The 12049-nt window shown below is 45.6% G+C and overlaps 1 non-coding gene across 1 annotated transcript; it reads left to right on the forward strand.

Moving 5' to 3' along the window:
- The first annotated feature begins 11578 nt into the window (after positions 1–11578).
- Positions 11579–11651, forward strand: LOC111756270 (small nucleolar RNA SNORD93). The gene has a single exon (XR_002790747.1). It is a non-coding gene; the product is annotated as a small nucleolar RNA SNORD93 (small nucleolar RNA).
- Positions 11652–12049: the final 398 nt, after the last annotated feature.

The following is a 12049-nucleotide window of genomic DNA, read 5'->3' on the forward strand; positions in this document are numbered from 1 at the left end:
GGAATAAATCCAAAGAAGCAAGAAATTAAGAAATTTGGAGCAAAGGCTTTATTTTAGGCCAGGCCTGGGGATGCAGCCAGCCTCCCCATAAGTATATGGAAGACTGCCCATGCAACAGACTAAGGGTGGGGTTTTTAAAGCTAAAAACCCCCGCAAAGCTGTTGACCTATTAACATTTGGGATTCTTGGTACATTCCATTGCTCTCTGCGTTAAACATTTTCCTGGAACAGCACACCTTGCAGAAACATGCAGAAGGAGGCTTGGGGGGATTTACAAGAAGCTGGAACTTAAGTCTTTACTGGAAATGGAATTTTAATCCTATCGAAAAGCAGTGCATACAGAACAGGAAGGAGGCGCATTGGTTAGCACTAGGCCATAACACAGCAGCAGCAGATACTTACATGATGCTTTTTATGTCTGGAGTACTCTAGACCCTTTCTATATATACATACTAACTTTTTATTTGATCACTGGATTGATTGTAGTACTGGAGATTGAACTCAGGACTTCACACTCATGTATGCTAAGCAACACTCTACAGCTGAGCTATAACCCTGGCCATTTATTTATTTATTTATTTATTTTTGAGACAAAAATCTCAGTAATTTCCCAGGCTGCCTTTGAACTTGCAATCCTTGCTTCAACCTCCCAGAGGGCTGGGATTGGCTTATTAACTCATTTTATCTTTATGACAATTTACACACTAAATTCTATTATTATCCCCCTTCTACAAATAAGGAAACTGAGGCATAGTCAGGCAAATTTACTCTTTCAAGTGTACACAAACATAAGTCACAGGACAGGAATTGGAATATAAAACATTTAATTTTAGAGTCCACACCTTTAATTGGTACAGATAAGTAGAGGTCCAGGGAGGGTGGTAGATGTGAATGGCTGTAGCTATGCAAGACTACAGATAGAGACAGAGATAACTATAGGGGTATAAACAGATAAAGACACAAGCATCCACATCCACTTTTATAGAGAGTAGGGAAATCTCTAAGATAAGTAATAGTCTAAAAAGAGACTAAGGACTTCTACTCCAGCAATCCAACTGAGTTACAAATTATGAAGCAGGGCCCAAAAATAGAATGGAAGACAGACACTCAGGAGGCTGAGGCAGGATGTTAGCTATAAGTCACAGTTTAAGTCCAGCCTGAGCTACATAGTGAGAACCTGTTTCAAAAAAAAAAAAAGAAAAGAAAGCAAGAAAGGAACAAAAGAAAAAGAAAAAAAACATGATAGAGGAAGAAAGATTTTTCAAGATGGCCAAAATGGGGACCTTGGAGTCATCCTGGGTAATTTGCAAGGTCACCCCAAGTCAAGACCGAGTGTGACTGCTGAGAGACCAAGTCTGAGGGTTCAGCAGCAAACTCTAGAGAAGACCTAGAACTGGGAACAGTCACATCTCAGTGGTCCCTGTCTGGAGGCAGCTCACCCAGCAACAGAGGGCAGTGTACCTGCAGGGGATGGGTGTCAACTGTCCTAGCCCCTGCTCTGAGTCCCTCTCCTCACACACATGCCATCTGGAAAGAAAGCAGGGGGAAGACACCCAAAAGATAAATCTTTTACAAAAATAGGTTGAACATTTACCTAGAAAGCCTGTTTAAATCAGTGAGTCTGAATAAAGTTACTGGCCTGGGTTAAAAGGTCCCCTCAGGACTGTGCCCCTGTCCAGCAGAATGCTGGCTCATGAAGGGGCAAGAAAATCCAGTCTCCCTGCTCTCCACATGGCACCCATGACACCACTGCCAACTCAAAGGCTGCTTTCAGCAAGGAGGGGAGAAAGGACACAGGACCGCAGCAGGCAGATGTTTAAGGCAGTCAGGCTCGCATGGGCCATAGCCCCTCAGGGCTAGGAGCCAATCTACTCTACATGCTTTGGAGAGGCAACAGAGGGATTACTCATTTTTCACCATAATTTTTCTAAAGCGGCAAGTATGATTTAGGAGAAGCCATTTGTGACATTGCTACATTCAATTATCCAGCATGAATTTGGATAGGCCTGGCAGCTGTTTCCAGGATTCCAAATGGAGGTCTGATTAACACGCGTTAATCAGAAAGGACAAGGCAGCCAAGTGGCTTCACGTCATTTATGCTCATTTCTGTGAAAGGCATTTATCCACAGAGCCAGCATGTGGTTCAGGCGGCCTGGGTGTCACAGACAGAAGTTAGGCAGCCACAAGCCCTGCCCTCCAGGAATTTAAACTTGGCAACTTTGATTGGAACAATTACACAACTGAACAAAGCTTCCCGGGCAAGTCAAGCCCAGCGGGGGGCTCTTTGTCACCTGTGCTTAGGAATTCAGTGCACACTGGGCCGCACCCACACACACACACCTGGACCTCCATTCAGACAAAGGCGGAGCATGGGCCATGGTGTCCTGTCTCATGTTTTTAGGTATTGAAAGTTGGGAAACTGGTTTTCTTATATGCTAGGAAGAAGCCACCAGGGCTGGCCTCTTAGCCAGTTCCCATTTTTACATTACCTAGTTTCCTTCCTTTTGTGTTCTTTTTTACAAAAGCATCATCGCTTTCATTCAGGGTAGAAATGTGCGCAGTATTTTTGTTGTTATTGAGGTGGCTCTTACTTTGTAGTTCAGACTGGCCCTGACCTCACTTTGTAACCCAGGCTGGCCTCGAACCCAGAGCAATCCTTCTGCCTCAGCTTTCCAAGTACGTTCGGTTACAGGTTTGCCTCACTGCACCTGGCTAACACAGGATTTTTTTAAAACTCCATTTCTTGGTATTACTTGTGGTTAGAGGCAGGCATGAGACATGTTTCTGGTCAAGCTGAGGCTTCTGGGAAGACATTCTTTAAGAGTATTAATTCAGTAGGCATTCATTTATCTTTGCCCTTCACCTTTCCCAGTCTTCTTGCCTGAGATGCAGATGTGATGCTGGATGTACAGCAGCCATCTGAGACCATGAGGAGTGAATTAGAAGGACTAAATCTATACTGTAAGGATAGTTTTAGCAGAAAGATAGACTCTAGGGTTCTTTGCATCATTGCTAAAATATGCAAGAAAAATAAAAGTGATTTGGCTAAGCTCCTGTACTCAGACTTTTCTTATGTGTAGTCAAATGATACCTCTACTAAATTCTATGAATAATACAGGTGAGAGTGTAAAAATTAGGGGACCATTGTGACTGGTGCTCACTTTTTTTTTTTTTTCTGTACCAGAAATTGAATTCAGGGCCTCACACTTACCAGGCAGGTATTATACCATTCAGCTATATCCTTTGCCCTGGAGCTCACTTTTTCAGTGTTTTCTACCCTTCAAACACTGATAGTTGTCTCCAGAATTCAGAACATTAGCACAGTGGAGTTTTACCCCAATTCAATCGTGGACCTTAAAAACCTTTTTGAGGGTCTAAGACAGTGATGGCAAAACTTTTAGAGCTTTCAATAACATAAACAGCCTGCTGCAGCACAGATGCCAAGGTTTGCCATCACTGGTCTAAAATGTGACAGACACAAGGCTGGGTGCTGTGGGTACAAGTTTGGCCCTCATGGCACTGATGTTCTGCTCGGGTGAGAGCAACATAAACAAGCAAACAGGAAAGGAGGCTAAAGCGATGAAAAGAGCATAGCAGATTAAGTGAGCCATGCTGGCAGTGACAGCCAGGGCCTGGACGCCACACAAAGTGCTCAGATCAAAGCTTTCTTCCATGGGGTGTGTTAGTGGCCTGAGCTGCCACAACCGGAGACAACAGGCTGGAGCAAGTAAAACTGGTGTTTGACACTACACAGCTAGATGAAGTTATGCCCTGGTAAGCGTAGATCCCAGACAGTCGAGCAGCAGAGACTGGTCCCTGAGAAGTCCTCAGTGTAGATACAGGGAATGAGGACCTGGCAGAGACAGAAGCGGCCATGAAGCCGGAGAAAAACTGAGAAAGTGAGATGACCCAAGAGCCAAATAAGAAGTGTTGGAAGGAGAGGCCAATTGCACAATGTTAGACTTTGAAAAGAGCTGTTTCCAGGCCACAGGGCTGTGTTGTATTGTTATTGATGCACAAAATTCACCCCAAACTTAGCCCTTTAAGACAACGAGCATTCATTACCTCACAGCTTCTGTAGGTCAGAAATCTGGGTGCAGCTCAGCTCAGTGACTCTGGCTCACATCAAGCCGTCCCTGGGGCAAGAGCCCTCTCAAGGCTCGACAGAGAAGAACCTGCTCCTGGGTTTGCTCCTGTGGCTGCTGGCCTGAGACATCTATTCCTTGCCTGGAGGGTCTCTCCGCTAGAGAGCTGGGACATGATAGCTGGCTTTCCTCAGAGCCAGACATCACAAAGAAGCCAGGTCAAGACAGAAGTGCCTGTTTTGGGGGGATTTACTCCAAGAAATAATGTTACATCACTTTTTTTTTTTTAAGGTTCTTTTTATTTTTTAGAGTGGTTTTAAATTCATGGAAAAACTGAGCAGAAAATCAGCAGTGCTTTCAAGCCTGCTCTCCCTACACACAGTCTTCCTCACCATCAAATCCCATGCCAAGGTGGTTTGTTTGGTGACACCATTACCAAGCAAAGTTCAGAGGTCACAGTAGGGTTCACTCTGTGGTCTGCCTTCTATGGACCTTCACAAATGTGTCATTCAGAATTTCTGCTCTCACTGGCCTGAAGATCTCACTGCAATCATCCATCTTTCCTTCTGCAAAGTCTGGCAACCACTGATTCCTGTCTCCAGTTTTGCCTTTTCTAAATGTTACTGGGTTGGACTCATACCGTATGTAACCTTTTCAGATTGGCTTCCTTCACATGGTAACATGCCTTTAAGCTTCCCACATGTCATTTTAGGAGTCAATAACTCATTTTATTTAGTGCTGAATATTCTGTTGTCTGGGGGACCACAGTTTATCCATTCATTTGGGGAAGGACATCTTGTAGCTCCCAATTTTTTTAAAAAAGGTTTCATTAGCATATGTTTGTAATATGTACTAAATACTTTGATTGTAGGGAACCAGTATATACAAATATTATATCGAGATTTTTAAAATTACCCTTGCGCTCTCAAATTTTGGCAATTATGAATAAAGTGGATATGAATATTCATGCACAGGTGTTTGTGTGCACAGAAAATTCCCACTCTCCTGGGTAAATACCAAGGAGTAAAATTCCTGGATCATATGGCAAAAGTATGTCCCATTTTGTAAGAAACCACCAACTGATCTTCCAAATATTCCATTTTGCATTCCCACCAGCAGTAAATGAGTGTTCCCTATTGCTTCACATTCTCACCAAGATTTCAAGATGTCAGTGTTTGGGGTTTCAGTGATTCCAGTAGGTGTGTAGTAGGGTCTCGGTGCTGCTTTGATTGGCAATTCCTTAATGACACAGCATGCCTAGCATCTTGTCACGTGCCATCCTGCCACTTCTGCTGTTCAGCCCACACCAAGGAGTGGAATCTGACAAGAGGGTGACATGCAGGAGGTGGAGGAAGAGAGGGATGGAGACAAACAGAGACAACTCTTAGAGGAGTTTTACTATAAAGAGAAACAAAAAATGAGAGATTCATCTCCAAAGGATGTGGAGTTAAAAGAAATTTTAAATTTATTTTGCAACCAGCCAGATCTTTATCAGAAAAGGTGATATATTTGATATGTTGCATATATAACTTTATTCTGTCTTACATTTTATCTGTATGTTTTCTAGAAGTATTGTGAGCAACAACACCCATGTATATAAATAGCAAACCTAAGAGAATTTTTAAAAGCAAGTTATTTGGTAACCAAATAGGAATCAGAAGCAAGAGCTTTCACATCCCAGAGCTCCAGGACACTCATCTGTACTCTCAAACCTCTGAAATCAGCTGCAAGGGCTTAGGCATGCAGAGGAAACCAACCTGCTTTCTGGAGGGCAGACATTGTCTCTTGGCTTGAGAACAAGCCTGCAGCTGCTTGGAACAGACAAGCTGTTGGGCAGAGACGCACACATGGCAAACAGCCCAATGATCCCAATTAAAATGCTACCCAACTGTGCGATCACATAAACCATAAATGATGTCAGCAGTTGCTTTACAGACTGCCTTTACACTGCAACGACACAGTGAAATGCACACTTAAGTGCAGACACAGGAGCAGACAAATGGGCTAATTAACTCATGAAGACAAATTCCCAGATCTGTGTCTGAAGTTAGTACCCTGAGAACATGTCAGTCTTGGGTCCTCCCCAAGATAAGTATCAGCAACCGTAGGGTGTGTGTGTATGAGAGAGAGAGAGAGAGAGAGAGAGAAAAGATAAATCAGATTTTATTCCTCTGCCACATATAGAACCTCCTTAGATGCAGAGTAAAGAATGGACATCTTTTAATTCTTATTTTTATTAGTACATGTTTGCTGTACAGAATGATTATATTCCATGTGGGGAGCGGGTACACATACATAACACATCTTAATTCTGTTTTGTTTTGTTGTTTCATTTTGTTTTGAGTCAGGATCTCACTATGTAATTCAGAATGGCCTTGAACTCACTATGAACCCCCGACTGGCACTAAAATCATAGTGATCCTCCTTCCTCAGGCTCCTAAGTGCTGGCATTACAAGCATGCGCCACCATCCTGGCTTTAATTCTCTTTTCATCCCCTCCCTCTCCCCCATAGAATGGAAATTATAACATCAGACTGTGTCTCTGCAGCGGAAACCACCCCAGCCTGGACCAGGGGTAATTGGTGCCTTATAGTAGGTCTGCGCTCAGAAGAAGGAGAGGGAGCAAATTCTCTCTGCTTGTAGCCTTTGGATAAATTTGATCTTCTTTGAGAAAGATGAGCCAGTGAGTGTCACCTCCCATAACATAAGGGATAGCCAAAAATTTTAAATGAGTAAAGTACAGGATCATGTGTTGCAGGGTTAACAAGAAATACTATTTTCTACTCAGTGTGAACTGTCAAAAAAAAAAAAAAAAAAAAAAGCAAGCACCAAAGCTCAAGCTGGTGACACTTACTATATATCCAGTGGACTATACACTGCACCAAGATCATCTTTTTTTAATTTCTCTTTTTATTACTATATGTTTGTGATATATAACCAAGTTAATTCTGCATGGCTTCCTGAAGGTCCTTACCCCAGTTCTCACGTCCCTGTTAGAGAGAAATCTTAGCCAATTCCCACTGAAACCAGGCGACAGTCACAAGATAGAAGCCAGGAGGACATCCTCAGACCACATACTGCCAACATTCTCAGACAGGATTTGATTGAAATGGCTTCCTCTGAAAGCAGTGAGGAAAGGATGGGCAAGAGCCCCAGGGCATTATCTAACGCAAGTTCTGTCATAGACAAACAGGCTGGGAACCGCCACCACCCCAAGTGGAAGCAAAACTAGCCAAAAAAGTGCCAAATACTGTGTCCCCTCCCCCCAGCCATGCCTTAGGAGCCCTGTTCTCCCAGCAATTCATCATATGTGGGACAGACAGACCAAAAAACACCAAGGAAGTTTGAGGGCTGGAGATAACAGCTCAGGGGTGGAGCATTTGCCTAATATACAGGGTTCTAGGTTTAAAGGGGAGGAGTGGTGCATTTTTGTAATCCCAGGACTCAGGAGGCCAAAACTGGAGGGTTGCTATAAGTTTGAGGCCAGTCTGGGATATACAGTGAGTTCAAGACCAGCCTGAACTATCTAGCAAGACCCTGTCTCAAAACAAAACAAAACACCCCAAAAAACAAAAAAAAGAAATTCAACAAATTTATTGGGTCAAACCCCAGACCAAGTTCTAGGCAAAGAAAGATGCCTTCATACTCAAGGTGACCAAAGAAAGCTACATCCTGGATAAGATCCCATAACTATCCCATAATGAGCTTATAGTATAAATATTCAACTACTTTGGGGAATAAATGGCAATCTTATTCCCTGGAGCCATTCTCCCTTACTCAAATACATTCCAGGGACACAGCCCTATCTTCCTCTGGGATTCTGTAGAGAAGCAAACAGTTCTCCTAAGTTTATATTCTATCTTCATGACGACTCTGCTTCTGAACACCCTAATGCAGCTCCATTTCATCAGAGAAAATCCTGGATGATCAAAGTGCCTTCCACTCCTATGATTCTTCTTGAGCTCTCCTGGTCACTTTGACTCTGCTCTCCTAAATGTGATGTCCTTTCAGCATTCTGCATGGACAGGGAGACCCTGCACAGAAGCTCACTCTTCCAGGAAGCCTGCCCTGCATCCTTAGCAGGTCGGGCTGAGTGCCTTGCTGTGCTCTTGGCACTGCGCTGGAGCGTCTACCAGCAAGTCTGTCCCCCTTTACTCCTCGCTTTAGGGCACAGGCAGTTTCTCATTGAACTTCTCAGCCCTTCCACCAATCACAGGACCTGGCACAGAACAGACACAGAACCAGTGTGCACTGCACTGAATAATCCTCCCAATGAAAATGCTGTCAAGTTAGTTCTTAGGAAACCTCCAATCTCAAAATTCCAGGGGCAGATTAAGGGTAAAAGCAACATAGAGTAGGATGGGGTTGGCAAGCTGTTCCTCACAACTTCTCTGGCCTGCAGACCCTCTTGGGGAAAGGCCTGGATACTTGGGTTCTAGGCTGCTGGTCTTGTGTCTCCCACTCTGAGGAACTTCCCAACACAGCTTTCCTTCCAGAAAACTCCAGCTTTGGAGTAGGAGGTAAGCCCTTTACCTGAGGTGAGCATGAGGCCTTGAATATGCAGATTCATACCTTTCAAGTTTATAAATGTCTATCGAAGGAGTCTCTAAATGCAGGGTGTGCAAGACTATGATGCCGCCATCACAGAGTCATGCTGCCCGTTACACAAGGACGGTCACTCACTCAGCAGTTACCCCTTGGGAGCCTGTGGCAGCAAGTGCATTAGGCACTGAGCAGAAGCAAATATGGAACACAAGCTCCTCTGAGCAGGGCTAATAGGAAATGCTATTCTTAACTCCTAGAAGGGGGATTGTCCCTTCCACTCCCCCACTTCCTCTTTTCTACAGACATTTAAGTCTTTCTAACCAAACCTTAGGAAAGCACTTAGTGACTTGAACCAACAGAAAGATGTCACGCTAATTCTGGCAGCTGCTAAGTACAAAATCCAGGACTCAGGGCTGGACCAACCTTTTGGGGAGAAGTCTTTCTTGTCTCTTTCTAGCTACTGCCTGTGGCCAAGGATCTTTGGCATTCCTAGGCTTGTAGCCACTTTAATCTCCACTTCTGTCCTCACAGGGCCTCTCTGGGTATTTGTCTTCCCATGTAGTTCCCGCTGTTACACAGCTTGCCAGTCCCGCTGAATAAGAAGGGTCCACCCCAATGACCTCGCTTGATTACATCTGCAAAGACTATTTCCAAATAAGACCATAGTTGCTGGCACTGCAGATTAGGAATTCAACACAACTTTGGGAGGAGAGCGCGAGTTAATCCACACTACATTCTGCACACAGTACAGTCTGGATATCAAGCCAATCTCTGCAATCCAGTGAGACGGAGCTGCATGCGGGCAAGGTCTTTGCAGACCTTGGCCAGCACCCCAAACCTGTAGCCTGGGGTAGCATTTTCAGGAGCCCCCATCAGAAGTCCTCCCTTTGTCCATCCCTTCTTCAAAGAGTTTCCATCCCCATACTCCTGTGTCATCGTTCCTTTAACGTGGGCCGACTGTGTTACATAATTAAGCATGAAATCTACAATTAAAATAAGCATAAAGGGTGCAGCTGAAGAATTTAGAGGAGCAAGAGGGAAGAGGATGGGGAAACGGAGGCACCTAACCTTATTTGATGCCAGATGCTCGCTCTGTCCCGCAGCGAGGTCCACCATCTCAGTGAGGGTGGAGTCCGGGAAGGGGAGGTGCACAGGCCGCGCCGCGGGAGACAGACCCCTTCCCCCGGCAGGGGGCGCGCGAGGGCCTCCGGGCTGGCTGGGCGGGCGGGGAGGTCGATGCTGGGCGGGGAGCCCGCCCCGGAGGGCGCCCGAGCAAGTTTTTGGTTGGCTGCTACCCGGGCTCTGACGGCCCAGGGCCTTTTCAGCGGGGACTCGACGGCGCCTTTCCTTTCGGTCTGCGCGCTCCTCGGTGAGTAGTCCTGTCCGCCGTCCGCGAGCCCCGCCGTCCGCGCCCTCCCGCCCAGCCCCGGCCCCCAGACCCCCGGATCCTCGGATCCCCGGACCCCCGGCGCCGGCGGCCTCCCCCCAGGGCCGGGGCGGGGAGGGCGCTCTGGGCTCCCGCCTGCTGACCGGCCCGTGGGCCGCCGAGGCGGGGGAGGTTCTGGAGCGCGGTCAAGTCTCCATGCGGAGCAGCGTGAGTCCAGCGTTAGCTGCAAACGGCGGTACAGTCCGCCCGCAGAGCCAGTTCCCGCCACAAATGCTGCCTTTCAGTCGTCACTTTGGAAGGTATTAGGCGTTTCGAGAAGGTTTCGGAGAGTTCCGGGAGCTGCAGCCCAGTGAGCCCAACCGGCCCTGAGCCTGCGCTGAGGAAGCCCAGAGTTTTCTCCCAGACGGCAGTTTAGGGGTGGGCAGCGCGGTGCGCGGCGCAGGGAGGGAGGCTGGCTTTTCTTCCCGGGGGAAAACAAGCTGGACCCCTGGATCAGCCTTTGACGGACCTTCCTTCTTAGGTCCTCCACGCTGCAGAGCACCCGAGGCTAACCTGGAGAGCTTCTCAGGAGTTTCTAAGTCTTGGGGTGCTTGTGCCCGCATTTTGAGCACAAATGACCATTCTGAGTGTGGTTACTGATACAGATTACTGTTCTCTAAATTTAGTAAAGTGTGTAAAGATCTAGTGAAAGGCGCAAGAGATCATGAAAGCCGTCATAGGTGCTCTTAGTTCTCTGTTTTCCTCAATTGTGACTGATTACCTTTTTAATGATCAAAAGGTTGAACGGAAATCAATGGTAGTGTGCCTTTAAAGAGAAAGTGTAATGCCCGGCCTTGAGTTACGGGAATCTTGTTCAGCCCTACTTGTGGGGCCAGATCACATGAACAACTTTCATTGTCCTGAGTATCTCAGTTCTGGCAAACTGAACAGGGAATGGTTTTACCATTGCGGTAAGTGTTAGAGTTCCTCTGGAGCCAAAGCATGTAACTTCAGTTTGACCCGTGAGATAAACAGAGAGCTTGGCACAACAGGGCTGCAGCCAGGGTCTATTTATGGCTGTGGAACCGGGAAACTTCTTAGTCTCAGCCCCAGGGTAAACAAGTTAATGCTTTTTGATTCTTAAAATCTGGGAAGGGTGTGCTTCAGGTTTTTTACCCTAGGAAGTTACCATAAACTTGATGTTATTTCATGCTAATTAACAAATATAGTTGGAAAGATAGTAACCGCCGGGCGGGGGGGATTCCTTGAGATTAAGGAATTTTGCTTCATTTCGCTCACAACTGGAAATTACAGAAGACCCCCCCCCCAAGTGTCAAGAAATTTGAAGGTCATGGCTTTATAAAAGAGTTATATTTAGAGATAGTGTTCTGTGTTTTTCCTCAAAGGTAGCCAAAACAATGGCACTCTTCCAAAGACAAAAGTTGTAGCCTGGTATTAATATTGCTGTCACTTTTTTTGTTTGTTTTCTGAACCAGGCTCAGTGGAGTGCAAGATGCTGATAAACACAAGGTATGAACCTATTGAAAAATGTTGGGCTTGCCTTGATAGTGCATAGAATTCCTGGCCAAAGATGAGAACTCTAACCTGAATGGCTGTGTTCTGCTCTGATGGGTTAAAGGATTTACCTGAGGCCAGCTTGATAGGACTTTATTAAATTCATCCACTGCCCCTTTTGCTTTAGGTAAAAGGGGGAAAACCCTGTCTTGTAGTAAATGGACCAATACCAAATTAAGCCAAGAGAAAGGATTTTGAGTATTAAAAAATATGTTAACTGAGTCACAGCACTTAATATGTACCTACCGTGATATTTTCTTTTACAGGTCTGATGCTTGAAAGAACTGATGACGCTCTTTAAGTAGATCAGGTACTTTTGACTATGTATGCAGAACAGAGAATTTGCGCCCCACTTCCCTTGTATTGTAGCAGGGGTGAATTTTGAAACAGGCCCAATTACATGTAGGAATATGTATCTCAGAATTTTCTGCCTCTGCCTAGAACTGTTGCCCCAGCAGAGACTAAATTTTTGTACAAT

Source organism: Cavia porcellus, unplaced genomic scaffold (genome assembly GCF_034190915.1).
Source record: "Cavia porcellus strain 051 isolate PalLab524CR breed Dunkin Hartley unplaced genomic scaffold, mCavPor4.1 scaffold_2, whole genome shotgun sequence".
NCBI classification, from domain to species: domain Eukaryota; kingdom Metazoa; phylum Chordata; class Mammalia; order Rodentia; family Caviidae; genus Cavia; species Cavia porcellus.